The following is a 12,500-nucleotide window of genomic DNA, read 5'->3' as shown; positions in this document are numbered from 1 at the left end:
ACACCCCGTCTACTCTTTCTCACTTCCTTTCACTCTCATTCTCTCTTTGTCAACCCCCTTCTCAAACTCCACCCTCTTTGATGTCATTGATGTTAACCTATAGTATTCTTTTCCAAATGATAAGTCATATGCAGAAATACTCTCTCTCTCTCTCTCCTTTATCTTACTCTTTCCAACAATCATTGTCTTTTTGCCTCTTTCCTTTCATTAATACCAACTCTCTCTCTCTCTCTCTCTCTCTTCTCTCTCTCTCTCTCTCTCTCTGTTTTTTTCCTCTACCCTATAGTATTCTTCTCCAAATGATAAGTCATATGCAGAAATACTCTCTCTCTCTCCTCCTCCTTTCCCTCTCGCTCCTTTCTCTTGCTCTCTTTTTCTCTCTCCAACAATCACTCTCTCCTTCCCCCTTTCCTCTCTCTCTCTCTCTCTCTCTCTCTCTCTCTCTCTCTCTCTCTATCCTTTCAAACACCCGCTCTTCTCTGTCTCTATCTGTCCCTGGGGCTCTCTTCTGTCTTCTTCCCTCTCTCCTCCTCTCCTCTCCTCGTCTCTCTCTCTCTCTCTCTCTCTCTCTCTCTCTGTCTAAACCTCCCTGTCTTTTTTTCCCTTTCAACTCTCTAACAGCCCATCTACTCTCTCTCATTTCCTCTCCCTCTCATTCTCTCTCTGTCAACCAAATGATGTCATCTGCAGAATTATGTATGATAAATTCGTAAGGTAACTAAGTCTACTGGCATAACCAGGGAATCCCTCCTCACCCCCACCCCCTTTGGAGAGGGGTAGGTAGGAGGAAACCCCATTATATAAACTCTCACTATTAAAATGCAATATTGTGTCAAAATTTCAAAGTATATATGTATATATATATATATATATATATATATATATATATATATATATATATATATATATATATATATATATATATATATATTTATATATAATAAGTGTAAATATTCGTTTATTCAAAATCTTAAATCTCCGAAAGTTCTTCACTGATTACTTTGAAATTTCAAAGTATTCGGTTAAGAACTTTCAGAGATTTAAGATTTTTAATAAACGAATATTTACAGATATGTTCAAGGAAGGCTAGATGGAAACAACATCTCTCCCATATGTAGGAAGTGCAATACGAAAAATGGAACCATAAACCGCATAGCAAGCGAATGTCCGGCACTTGCACAGAACCAGTACAAAAAGAGGCATGATTCAGTGGCAAAAGCCATCCACTGGAGCCTGTGCAAGAAACACCAGCTACCTTGCAGTAATAAGTGGTACGAGCACCAACCTGAAGGCGTGATAGAAAACGATCAGGCAAAGATCCTCTGTGACTATGGTGTCAGAACGGATAGGGTGATACGTGCAAATAGACCAGACGATACGTTGATTGACGAAATCAAGAAGAAAGTATCACTCGTTGATGTGGCAATACCATGGGACAGCAGAGTTGAAGAGAAAGAAAGGAAAAAAATGGATAAGTTTCATGATCTGAAAATAGAAATAAGAAGGATATGGGATATGCCAGTGGACATTGTACCTATAATCATAGGAACACTGGGCACGATCGCAAGATCCATGAGAAGGAATCTGGAAAAACTAGAGGCTGAAGTAGCTCCAGGACTCATGCAGGAGTGTGTGATTCTAGAAACGGAGCACATAGTAAGAAAAGTTATGGACTCCTAAGGAGGCAGGAAGCAACCCGGAACCCCACACTATAAATACCACCCAGTTGAATTGGAGGACTGTGATAGACCAAAATAATAATAATAATAATAATAATAATAATAATAATAATAATAATAATAATAATAATAATAATACCGATAATGTGGAAGTTACTAACAGGTATCATCAGTGAAAGGCTATACAACTACCTAGAGGAGACAAACACCATCCCCCACCAACAGAAAGGCTGCAGAAGGAAGTGTAGGGGCACAAAAGACCAGCTCCTGATAGACAAAATGGTAATGAAGAACAGTAGGAGAAGGAAAACCAACCTAAGCATGGCATGGATAGACTATAAGAAAGCCTTCGACATGATACCACACACATGGCTAATAGAATGCCTGAAAATATATGGGGCAGAGGAAAATACCATCAGCTTCCTCAAAAATACAATGCGCAACTGGAATACAATACTTACAAGCTCTGGAATAAGACTAGCAGAGGTTAATATCAGGAGAGGGATCTTCCAGGGCGACTCACTGTCCCCACTACTCTTCGTAGTAGCCATGATTCCCATGACAAAAATACTACAGAAGATGGATGCCGGGTACCAACTCAAGAAAAGAGGCAACAAAATCAACCATCTGATGTTCATGGACGACATCAAGCTGTATGGTAAGAGCATCAAGGAAATAGATACCCTAATCCAGACTGTAAGGATTGTATCTGGGGACATCAGGATGGAGTTTGGAATAGAAAAATGCGCCTTAGTCAACATACAAAAAGGCAAAGTAACGAGAACTGAAGGGATAAAGCTACCAGATGGGAGCAACATCAAACACATAGATGAGACAGGATACAAATACCTGGGAATAATGGAAGGAGGAGATATAAAACACCAAGAGATGAAGGACACGATCAGGAAAGAATATATGCAGAGACTCAAGGCGATACTCAAGTCAAAACTCAATGCCGGAAATATGATAAAAGCCATAAAACACATGGGCAGTGCCAGTAATCAGATACAGCGCAGGAATAGTGGAATGGACGAAGGCAGAACTCGCAGCATAGATCAGAAAACCAGGAAAAAAACAAATGACAATACACAAAGCACTACACCCAAGAGCAAATACAGACAGACTATACATAACACGAAAGGAAGGAGGGAGAGGACTACTAAGTATAGAGGACTGCGTCAACATCGAAAACAGAGCACTGGGGCAATATCTGAAAACAAGTGAAGACAAGTGGCTAAAGAGTGCATGGGAAGAAGGACTAATAAAAGTAGACGAAGACCCAGAAATATACAGAGACAGGAGAAAGACAGAAAGAACCGAGGACTGGCACAACAAACCAATGCACGGACAATACATGAGACAGACTAAAGAACTAGCCAGCGATGACAATTGGCAATGGCTACAGAGGGGAGAGCTAAAGAAGGAAACTGAAGGAATGATAACAGCGGCACAAGATCAGGCCCTAAGAACCAGATATGTTCAAAGTACGATAGACGGAAATAACATCTCTCCCATATGTAGGAAGTGCAATACGAAAAATGAAACCATAAACCACATAGCAAGTGAATGCCCGGCACTTGCACAGAACCAGTACAAAAAGAGGCATGATTCAGTGGCAAAAGCCATCCACTGGAGCCTGTGCAAGAAACATCAGCTACCTTGCAGTAATAAGTGGTACGAGCACCAACCTGAAGGAGTGATAGAAAACGATCAGGCAAAGATCCTCTGGGGGGGGACTATGGTATCAGAACGGATAGGGTGATACGTGCAAACAGACCAGACGTGACGTTGATTGACAAAGTCAAGAAGAAAGTATCACTCATTGACGTCACAATACCATGGGACACCAGAGTTGAAGAGAAAGAGAGGGAAAAAATGGATAAGGTATCAAGATCTGAAAATAGAAATAAGAAGGATATGGGATATGCCAGTGGAAATCGTACCCATAATCATAGGAGCACTAGGCACGATCCCAAGATCCCTGAAAAGGAATCTAGAAAAACTAGAGGCTGAAGTAGCTCCAGGACTCATGCAGAAGAGTGTGATCCTAGCGGCGGCACATAGTAAGAAAAGTGATGGACTCCTAAGGAGGCAGGATGCAACCCGGAACCCCACACGATAAATACCACCCAGTCGAATTGGAGGACTGTGATAGAGCAAAAAAAAAAAAAAAAAAAAAAAAAAAAATAATAATAATAATGGTAATCTTTATTTCAGCTCATGGCCATATACAAGAGCGTAGCTATCCTCCTGGAATGCAATATGAAAATGTATTGGGATATGAAGTACAAATAATTGCACCTTGTAGTACTTACTTGTCCATTACTAGATTGTATAATAATAAAGGTAAAAACCGTAATCATTGAGGAGTTGATCGCTATTAAATTTAACCTCCGCTTTGTTGGCGCTGGACTCGAAAATTGGTACATGTAGGGATCCGCTGAATGGTCCTCTGAAAACAAGAAATGTTGAAAAGGTTGTTATTGTAGTACTTATAGGAACATAAATTTTCAAAATACCTGACAACCTGAATCAATGTAATGACCTGCAATATATCAAGCATAAGAATAAGAACACCATTTCAATGATAATAGTCTTAGGCAGGGGTGGCCAACCTTTTGTTTCCCATGCACCAATTTTGTTCACTTCTAATTCAGATGCGCCACACAAACTGGCAGTTATACATATAATCATTTGATATATATATGTGATATATATATATATATATATATATATATATATATATATATATATATATATATATATATATATATATGATAGTGTGGACAGATGTAGCAGTTGTAAAGGAAGATTTGATATAGATACAAGGTAAACTGTACTTACTTTATTGACACTTTGAATTTGTATTGATAATATTCATTAGTTATTTCTGAAAGTACTAATAGAAATATGTGAACACAATTAGTAGTTTTAAAGAAAAGTAGTTTCACATGCAGGAAAAATAAACATAACTAGGTTTAATGAGACTTTTGACTTTGTTTTGCTTTCACCAAATCTGTAATATTAGGTGTTAAGATTTGAATCGGATAGTCGCGACCTCGGTTTGTTCTTGATCATTTTCATGGATGAAAATGCTTGCTCGCATCTGTATGTTGTTCCAAAGCGACAGGCATAACTTGGGCAAATTTTCTCAGTTCTGGAAAATATTCACATGGTAATGATCGCCAAAAATTAAGTTACTTGAATTCTTTTTTGTATTTTTTTTTTCTAGAAATCAGTATTATTATTAGTATTATTATTTTTTCTTTTTTTATGAGCTGGCATGTTTTTTTTCTTTTATTATCTCTGGGGTATAGTGCGCCACTTGTAATTGTTCAATGCGCCACTGTTGGTGCATGCGCCATAGGTTGGCCACCCCTAGTCTATGGGTTGTTTCACTTTAGTACTTCTTCCCTCCTCTATCAGACTAAAACACATCTTGCCTGAAAAATGTTTCTGTATGTAATAAACAATAAAAATTCCTTCATATTCACCATGCTTTCTCCTCATTCCTACAATTTGACAAGTCATTTCCACTAATATATTATGACCCGTACTTTAGTCTTCCAACTTTAGCCTAATATCATGCTAATCTTACTTTCAACACTTTTGCAAGGCTTCAGTAACTCTGTTTGCATTGTTTTTCCAGTTTCTCTGTCTTCTCCCGTTTCACGATCTATAACAGCCTATAACGCTAACTTTCTAGTCCTCAGTTATTTTAACACCCTTACTACTTTGAATATACACCTTCAGATTTTTGCCTTTGGGAAAATTTTTCAAGTCCCTAGCACTTATTAATATTATCAGCTATCATTATGATAACTAAATTTCATCGGTTCGATTTGATTTAGAGTTTTCTTTACATTATATTTAGCTAACACCCATAATAGTATGATATAGTTTTGCCCTAGGGCAAATGTGTGTCATTTTAGGTTGTCTCATCTCTAAATATTATTTCACATATTTATCCCAATTCAGTGAAAACACAAAATTACTATGAACACTTTCAATTCTATCTTTTAACTCGGTTTCTATACCCATTACCACTTGAAAGTTTTGTCGAATACCACTACCTTCCGAGAACTTGGCTACCGCGTTTTCAACTTGTATTCACTATCCTTTTCTTAATCATAATTTTTTCATATCTGCCAGAGTAAGTTATATGTATTATTTTACAACATATAGCACCAGTTTGTAACGCATTCATGCTTTTACTGTTTAATCGTGGGTATACCTCTGTGCATAAAGCTCCTGCAATATTAGCCACTTTACACCAGCCCAAAATGCTCGTAGGAAGAGCGTCTGACACGTGTACATCATCTATGCCATTCACATCCATGTTGTTAATACTTGAACTCCTTTCTTAACACTCCATCCATCAACTCTCCAACACTTCTTGACTTGCTAGTCTTCTTATTCTAACCACATTCGAAATATATGTAACGATAAATACATCAATTACATGATGAAAAGAAATGTAATACATTCCTTAGAATAAAAACATAACTCTGAATCAGGTCACAGGTCGATGAGGAAAGAATTGCCCAAAAATATGTTCACAGGATGCATGCAAAGGCTAGGTAGGCAAAACAACAAACATACGAACGGAAACCTCCTCCTGCTCTGGGAACCTACTTTTTTTTATCCCACGAGAACAATGATGACTGTCTAACCTTAAAAGAGGTGTTCGTTCGTACACACATATCTTTCGTTAGGTTTGCTAACCTATTGCGCTGTAAATCCCTCTGTAAGAGAACATTTCTTCTTCGCCCTTGATCTACCTCAGATATCAAACCTCTTCTCTGAAAAAGTCTATCTCAAGACTGTAACTGCAGAGAGAATATATATATTTTGGCTACTTCCATGTTTCCACGACATCCTCCCAAACATACCAAGACTATGAAAGAGAATCAAAGAATATATCCTTCCTTCCTGCAGAGAGAGAGAGAGAGAGAGAGAGAGGATGACGAGAGAGAAAGGGATGGAGAGAGAGAGAGAGAGAGAGAGAGAGAGAGAGAGAGAGAGAGAGAGAGATTGTTATACTTCTCCAAATCCACAGCGGTTTGCATTAGCAAGCCATAAAGTACCAATTAAGGACTGTGTACGGACACTTTAACACACAGGTGTGTCCATTCCCTTATTACAGTGGTGGCAGCTAACCTTATACATATAGTGGAAACTTACTACGATGTCGAAACGGAAGCATCTTATGGGGGCTGGCCGGAACCCTTATATATGGGGCATAGGGCGAAAAATGCAGTCATGAAAAAATTCATGGAGCTTCGTATGGCAATGCAGAATACGTATACGAAATATTTCGTCAAAATTACTCTAACTTTCGTAGTTACAGGGTAATTAGTAAACGTAACTCAATAAGCCAAAAACATTGATCCATACAAGAAAATGCAATATTTCTTCTGTTATCGTAATTTTTTACAATTTTTGTCAAAGAAATTGTGACCAATAGCATCTGTAGAGATTCCATGAGTCGCAGAAGGTTAAGTCAGCTACCTAGTACCTAGCAGCCTAGCTACCAAGCAACCACGATTCAGTGCGAGCACAAATATCATATAGTGTACGTGTTCGAGTTTCACATCTGACATTCGCTTGCTTTTACATATGTTTATATTTGTTTCGGCAAGAATTTCATAATGCCAATGAGGAAAAGACAAGCAAATCTCCTCACTAACGTACAGACGAAGAAAATTCGCTCTAATACGATTACAAAATATCATAATATACACGATATTAGGTAGTTAGTGAAGAGAGAGAGGGAGGGTTGCGTAGTAAGTAAGCCCCCGTCTTGCCTGACGCACACGTCACACTGTGCCCCAGGCTACGATCTTTGAGCAAAGGGATCTTCATTTATGATAAATAACATAGTTTTGGTTTATCAATACCCAAAAAGGAATATGAAATTCATAAAAATCAAGATTTATTAACATTGTCTTTGTAAAAAGGGAGTACACATTCGAGTTTCACCTCTGACATTCTCCTGCTTTTACGTTTGTTTATCTTTATTTCGGCAAGAATTTCATCGTGCCAAAGAGGAAAATACAAGGAAATTATCTTGCTAACATACAGAAGAAGAAAACTTGCTGTAATAAGCGGATTTAGTGAAGGCGAGAGAGAGTTGCGTAGGAAGGAGTGCCCCGTCATGCCTGAGGCAGTGCTCCAGGCAACGATATATGAGCAAAGGGATCACCATCAATGATTAAATTATGATAAATAACATTTTTGGTTTATTAATACCCAAAAAAGACATATACATTCATAATAATAATTATTTATTAACGTTGTCTTTATAAAAATACAAAGGAAAACTTTGAACGCCCGAATCTCAAAACTAGACTTATTGACATTCATATTCTATCTTCTCACTTAGTTTTAAAGCTTTAGTATTGAAATTTGGTATATAACTTAGAAAACAATTATAGAACAATCAAATAGAGCCCTTTTTTCAAATCTTTGTTTCGTCTTTTTTTTACAATTTATTTTCCTGATTTATAGAGTTTATTTTTTTACCATAATGAAAAATTCATATCTAGCAAAAAAAATACCTAAAAAAAAAAACTTCATTTGATTGGAGGTCTACATCAGTTCTATATAGTAATCCCAGGTTTTAATATTAAATATCAAGGGAGGAGATAGAATTGGAAAAATGGTTATTTTGGGATAAACCGCCCTGGCCTCACAAAACCGAAGGTCAGAGGCAAAAATCATATGCGGTTTGGAAATGTCCCAAGTCACCTTATTAAGTGGTATGAATGTCAAAATCCTGTCCTTATAAAATGGCATTAGCCGGCCAGCCCCCTTAATACAGCCACTCAAGACTTCATCGTTCAACAGGCAGCGGCATTGCAGTGCCATGAGAGCTCAACGTATCCTACAACGACTTCGATGGAGTGAACTCAGCTACATTATCAAAAATATTACCCATACATTTTATCAACTGGCTTCTTCGTCATAAGTCCTGTTCCTTCACCAATATTATAAAACTTCAAGAACAAACGCCCAAACGTGACTTCCGCGAAGAATCATAAACATAACACCAGAGCGGGAATCAGCTGTTCTACAAACAAATACATCTGACAGACCTCCAAACTGTGTCAACGCAAGACAACCACAATACCAAGGACAAGCATCTCCTGATCACATGACATCACTCATGAACACTGAAGCAGCACCATGTAACGCTGCTAAGTAGACGTATTTTATTCATTCCTTGTGTAGGCAAGATTCATCACGTCATTATCACAGGTCGGTAGATCGCTGTTCCTGGGTGAGTTATGAGACATTGCTGATAACTATACTTTCTTGCAGGAATCTATCTTTTATAATTTTTGCTAACATTTTCTTGCAGGATTTTATCTTTGTCATTTCCGCCAACCCTTCTTTTTCAGAGGCATTGCTGAAATATTTTACTATATCTTATGTGCCTAACATTATCATTTTCTATTGTGAAATCATAATATTTCTTTTCCTCATTGTGTTTTCCATAGAATATGTGTTTATGTAGTGGACGTGTTTTTTCGTATAGATACTTTGATAGGGTTGCTAATAGGCGTAGTGATTGTAAGAAAACTAGCTCTAAAATGGCTACAGCCGTTTCCTCGGGGGCATCTGTACTGGCTTCATCCAGTAATCCTGTTGTAACTTTAGTTAATGCAAGATCCGCCATCATTCCTTTCCAAGGGCGCGTTAATGGTTTCTTAACTTAGGGGGTAGAATCTTGGATCTCATCGGTGGATGCTCATTTGAAAGCAAAATGTATACCATTGCCTTCCCTACAGTTTCAGGAAGCTAAAAGCTTCATTGATTTTGCTAAAGGGGATGCTGGGTCATACCTTAGGGGAGTTTCCTAAGGTATGACCTTAGGAAACTCCCCTAAGGAATTTAAAGTTAAGTTACACTCAGTATATGGCAGTGAGGAAGCGCTGGATGAAGTGTTAGCTTTACGTAATATATACAATATTGTTTCCATGACTAATATTAGTTTGGTTGACCGGCGGCACTCATTGCAGACCGTCCGAATGAATACATGGATCAATTTAATCAGTCAAGTTGGGTCAGTGGTCAGAAAATAACTGCAAAAGACTTTGTCAGGCTTAAATTTAATATATTCAACTTTCATATCAGCTATATTGCCCAGAAGCCTTGATACGGTGTTTTGATGAAAAGCTAATGGCCGGCAGTACAGAATTGGACATATACAAATAAGTTAAGAAACATGTCTAAATGCGCAGATTTAGACCCCTCTTTTGACCAAGATTTTTCAAAGAATGAAAATAAACCACAGCAGCTAAATGTACTTAGCGGTAACACAGGCAGGATAACTTGTTCTAACTGTAAGAGAACAGGGCATATGATGAACAATTGCCCACGCATTTTTGCTCCATTCACAATACCACAAGTCATGCATGTGCTCGTTGTAATGCGCACAACCATTCGCAGAGTAACACTAAAAATACACAGAACATAGCAAATGATAACAAGAAGAAACATCCAAACAACTACAAAAAGAAATCAACTCAAGGTAATGCAGCGCAGTATGAGAAACAAGCAAATCGGTCTTCCGGGAACTCAGTTCCTAATTCGTCTACCCAAAACAATCAAAGTCAGTCAAATTTTCCGATTGGCTGAAGCAAATCAAGTACCACGTAAATAACTCCAGCAGGGGGGAGAATATGTTGAGTCGTCCATATCATCATCTTTTGAATCAAATAATAAATTTAATCATCTAGAAGACCTGTGTGAAACACAAAATTTTCCTACAAACCACACAACCACATCCAAAAAGTCAGTGCAGGATCCAGTAGATTTTCATAGAATTCATGCGATCATCAGTACTGATGAATTACGCCCTACTTCGCATGCAGTTAATCTAGAATATCAACCTTTTACTTTGTTTTTCGATTTTGGTAGTCCACGTAACATAATGGACCTACGGACTCGTCACTTGTTGTTTTCAACCTTCCCTATTGAGAAATCCGAAGCCCGCCTATCGGGCACCGGAAATAATGAACTAAGCATTGTAGGCGTAACTCAGGTTCAATACAAGGTGGGTAAGCGCATGCTTACCGATACCTTTATAGTTGTACAACACATTAATATGTATCCAGTTGTAATTGTAGGATATCCATCTATGTGCATTCAAAACATTGTTCTAACTCCTACAAAGAATGGCGTGTTTATCAAAGGGAAATTTTACAAATCTTCAAACACATTAAAATCCATTTTGGACAAAAAGGAGACAGACAATCAAACAGTAACATACATTGAAGAAACAATTACCTTTCTCATGAACCATGATATTATCCAAGCCACCCAACATAATTCTTGTAAACCCGAACTGGCAACCTACATATAATCTCTGGAACTGAATACACCTTCGTATCTCTCAGTGCGCGTTGGGAAAACTTTGCCAGGATCAGAAATCTAAATCCTTCCAGACACTATGAAAATCAACGGACTTTCCGTAACAAAAACATTGTACACTGTTGACTCTCAGCATCAGGTCAGCATTGAAGTCTGTCACTACTTGAATGCCGAATTAGTAATCAAACAAAATCAGCATATCTTGGACATCGAAGTGTATAAATACCGCATTCTTACAGTCGCTGAAATTAACCCCACTCAACCCACTGTCGACGAGTCCCTCTTACAATCAATCAAAAGTATACTCGATGCATATATCCAAGATAAGGGGATCAGACAGAAATTCTTTTAACTTTTGTCTAAATATCACGCTGTCTTTTCCACTAGCGAGGGATCTCTAGAAAAACGGATGTCATTTAACACCACATCCGGTTAAAGGACGAGAATAAATTTATTTATGTACCCTCGTACCATCTCCCTATGAAATTTCTGAACGAAATCAATGAAGAAATAGATAAAATGCTAGAAGAAGGTGTTATTAGGAAGTCGAAGAGTCCTTGTAACTTTCCTTTAATTGTTGTGCCCAAAAAAGATCGGACTTGGCGAATTTGCGTAGATGTCCGTCACTTAAACAAGGAGACGATTCCTAATCGCTTTAAGGGGCCATGTGCCGATGATATCTTATCCCTGTTAGGACAGAATCAGTTCTTCACTTTGTTGGATTTACTCAGAGGCTTTTGCCAGATACCCTTAGATAAAGAAAGCACACTTTATACTGCCTTTCGGTTTATGTTGCACCCCCGATCACATTTACCAGAATGATTGAAATAGTGTTTGGTGACTTGCTAGGTGAAATTCTTCATGCCTATATGGACGATCTTGTAATCTTTTCTAGTACCTTAAAGAGCACTTGCAGAAACTTGATCTAGTTCTCCAGAGATTAAGACAACATAATTTAAGAGTAAAAATTTCCAAGTGCGAGTTCTTCAAGACTGAACGAGTCTATTTAGGCTTTATGGTATCTCGTCAAGGTCTTAAGGTGGTCCATGATAAGGTGTTGGCTATCAGTAATTTTCCGGTACCTACTAACGTTAAGGGTGTACAACAATTTCTAGGGTGTTCGGGGTATTACAGGCGCTTCGTGCACAACTACTCACCAATTGCAGCTCCTTTAACTGATCTTACGAAGAAAGGTGCAGATTTTATATGGTCTAAAACGCACCAACAGGCGTTCGATACCTTGAAAGAGAAATTGCGCAGCTCGCCTATCCTAAAATTTCCTGATTTCTGTAAGGAATTCTTTATCGCAACTGGCGCATCAGATCAGGGCGTAAGGGGGTTACTACTTCAGCAATATGATAAACAGCTTTTCCCGATAGCTTTTTATTCACGTAAACTGAAGCCCTCTGAAAGTAGTAATAGACAAGGAAGGGCTAGCTATTG

The 12,500-nt window shown here is 38.1% G+C and overlaps 1 long non-coding RNA gene across 1 annotated transcript in view; it reads right to left on the bottom strand.

Annotated features, from left to right (window-relative positions):
- Nucleotides 1-12,500, bottom strand: part of LOC135217952 (uncharacterized) — a 38,801-nt gene that overhangs the window by 13,919 nt on the left and 12,382 nt on the right. The window contains exon 2 of the long non-coding RNA XR_010315243.1: nt 3,995-4,131. This is a non-coding gene — a long non-coding RNA (uncharacterized LOC135217952). The remainder of the gene's footprint in view (nt 1-3,994; nt 4,132-12,500) is intronic.

Source organism: Macrobrachium nipponense, chromosome 9, assembly GCF_015104395.2.
Source record: "Macrobrachium nipponense isolate FS-2020 chromosome 9, ASM1510439v2, whole genome shotgun sequence".
Classification (NCBI taxonomy): domain Eukaryota; kingdom Metazoa; phylum Arthropoda; class Malacostraca; order Decapoda; family Palaemonidae; genus Macrobrachium; species Macrobrachium nipponense.
The sequence above is the reverse complement of the archived record's forward strand: the minus strand, read 5'-3'. Positions and strand labels throughout refer to the sequence as shown.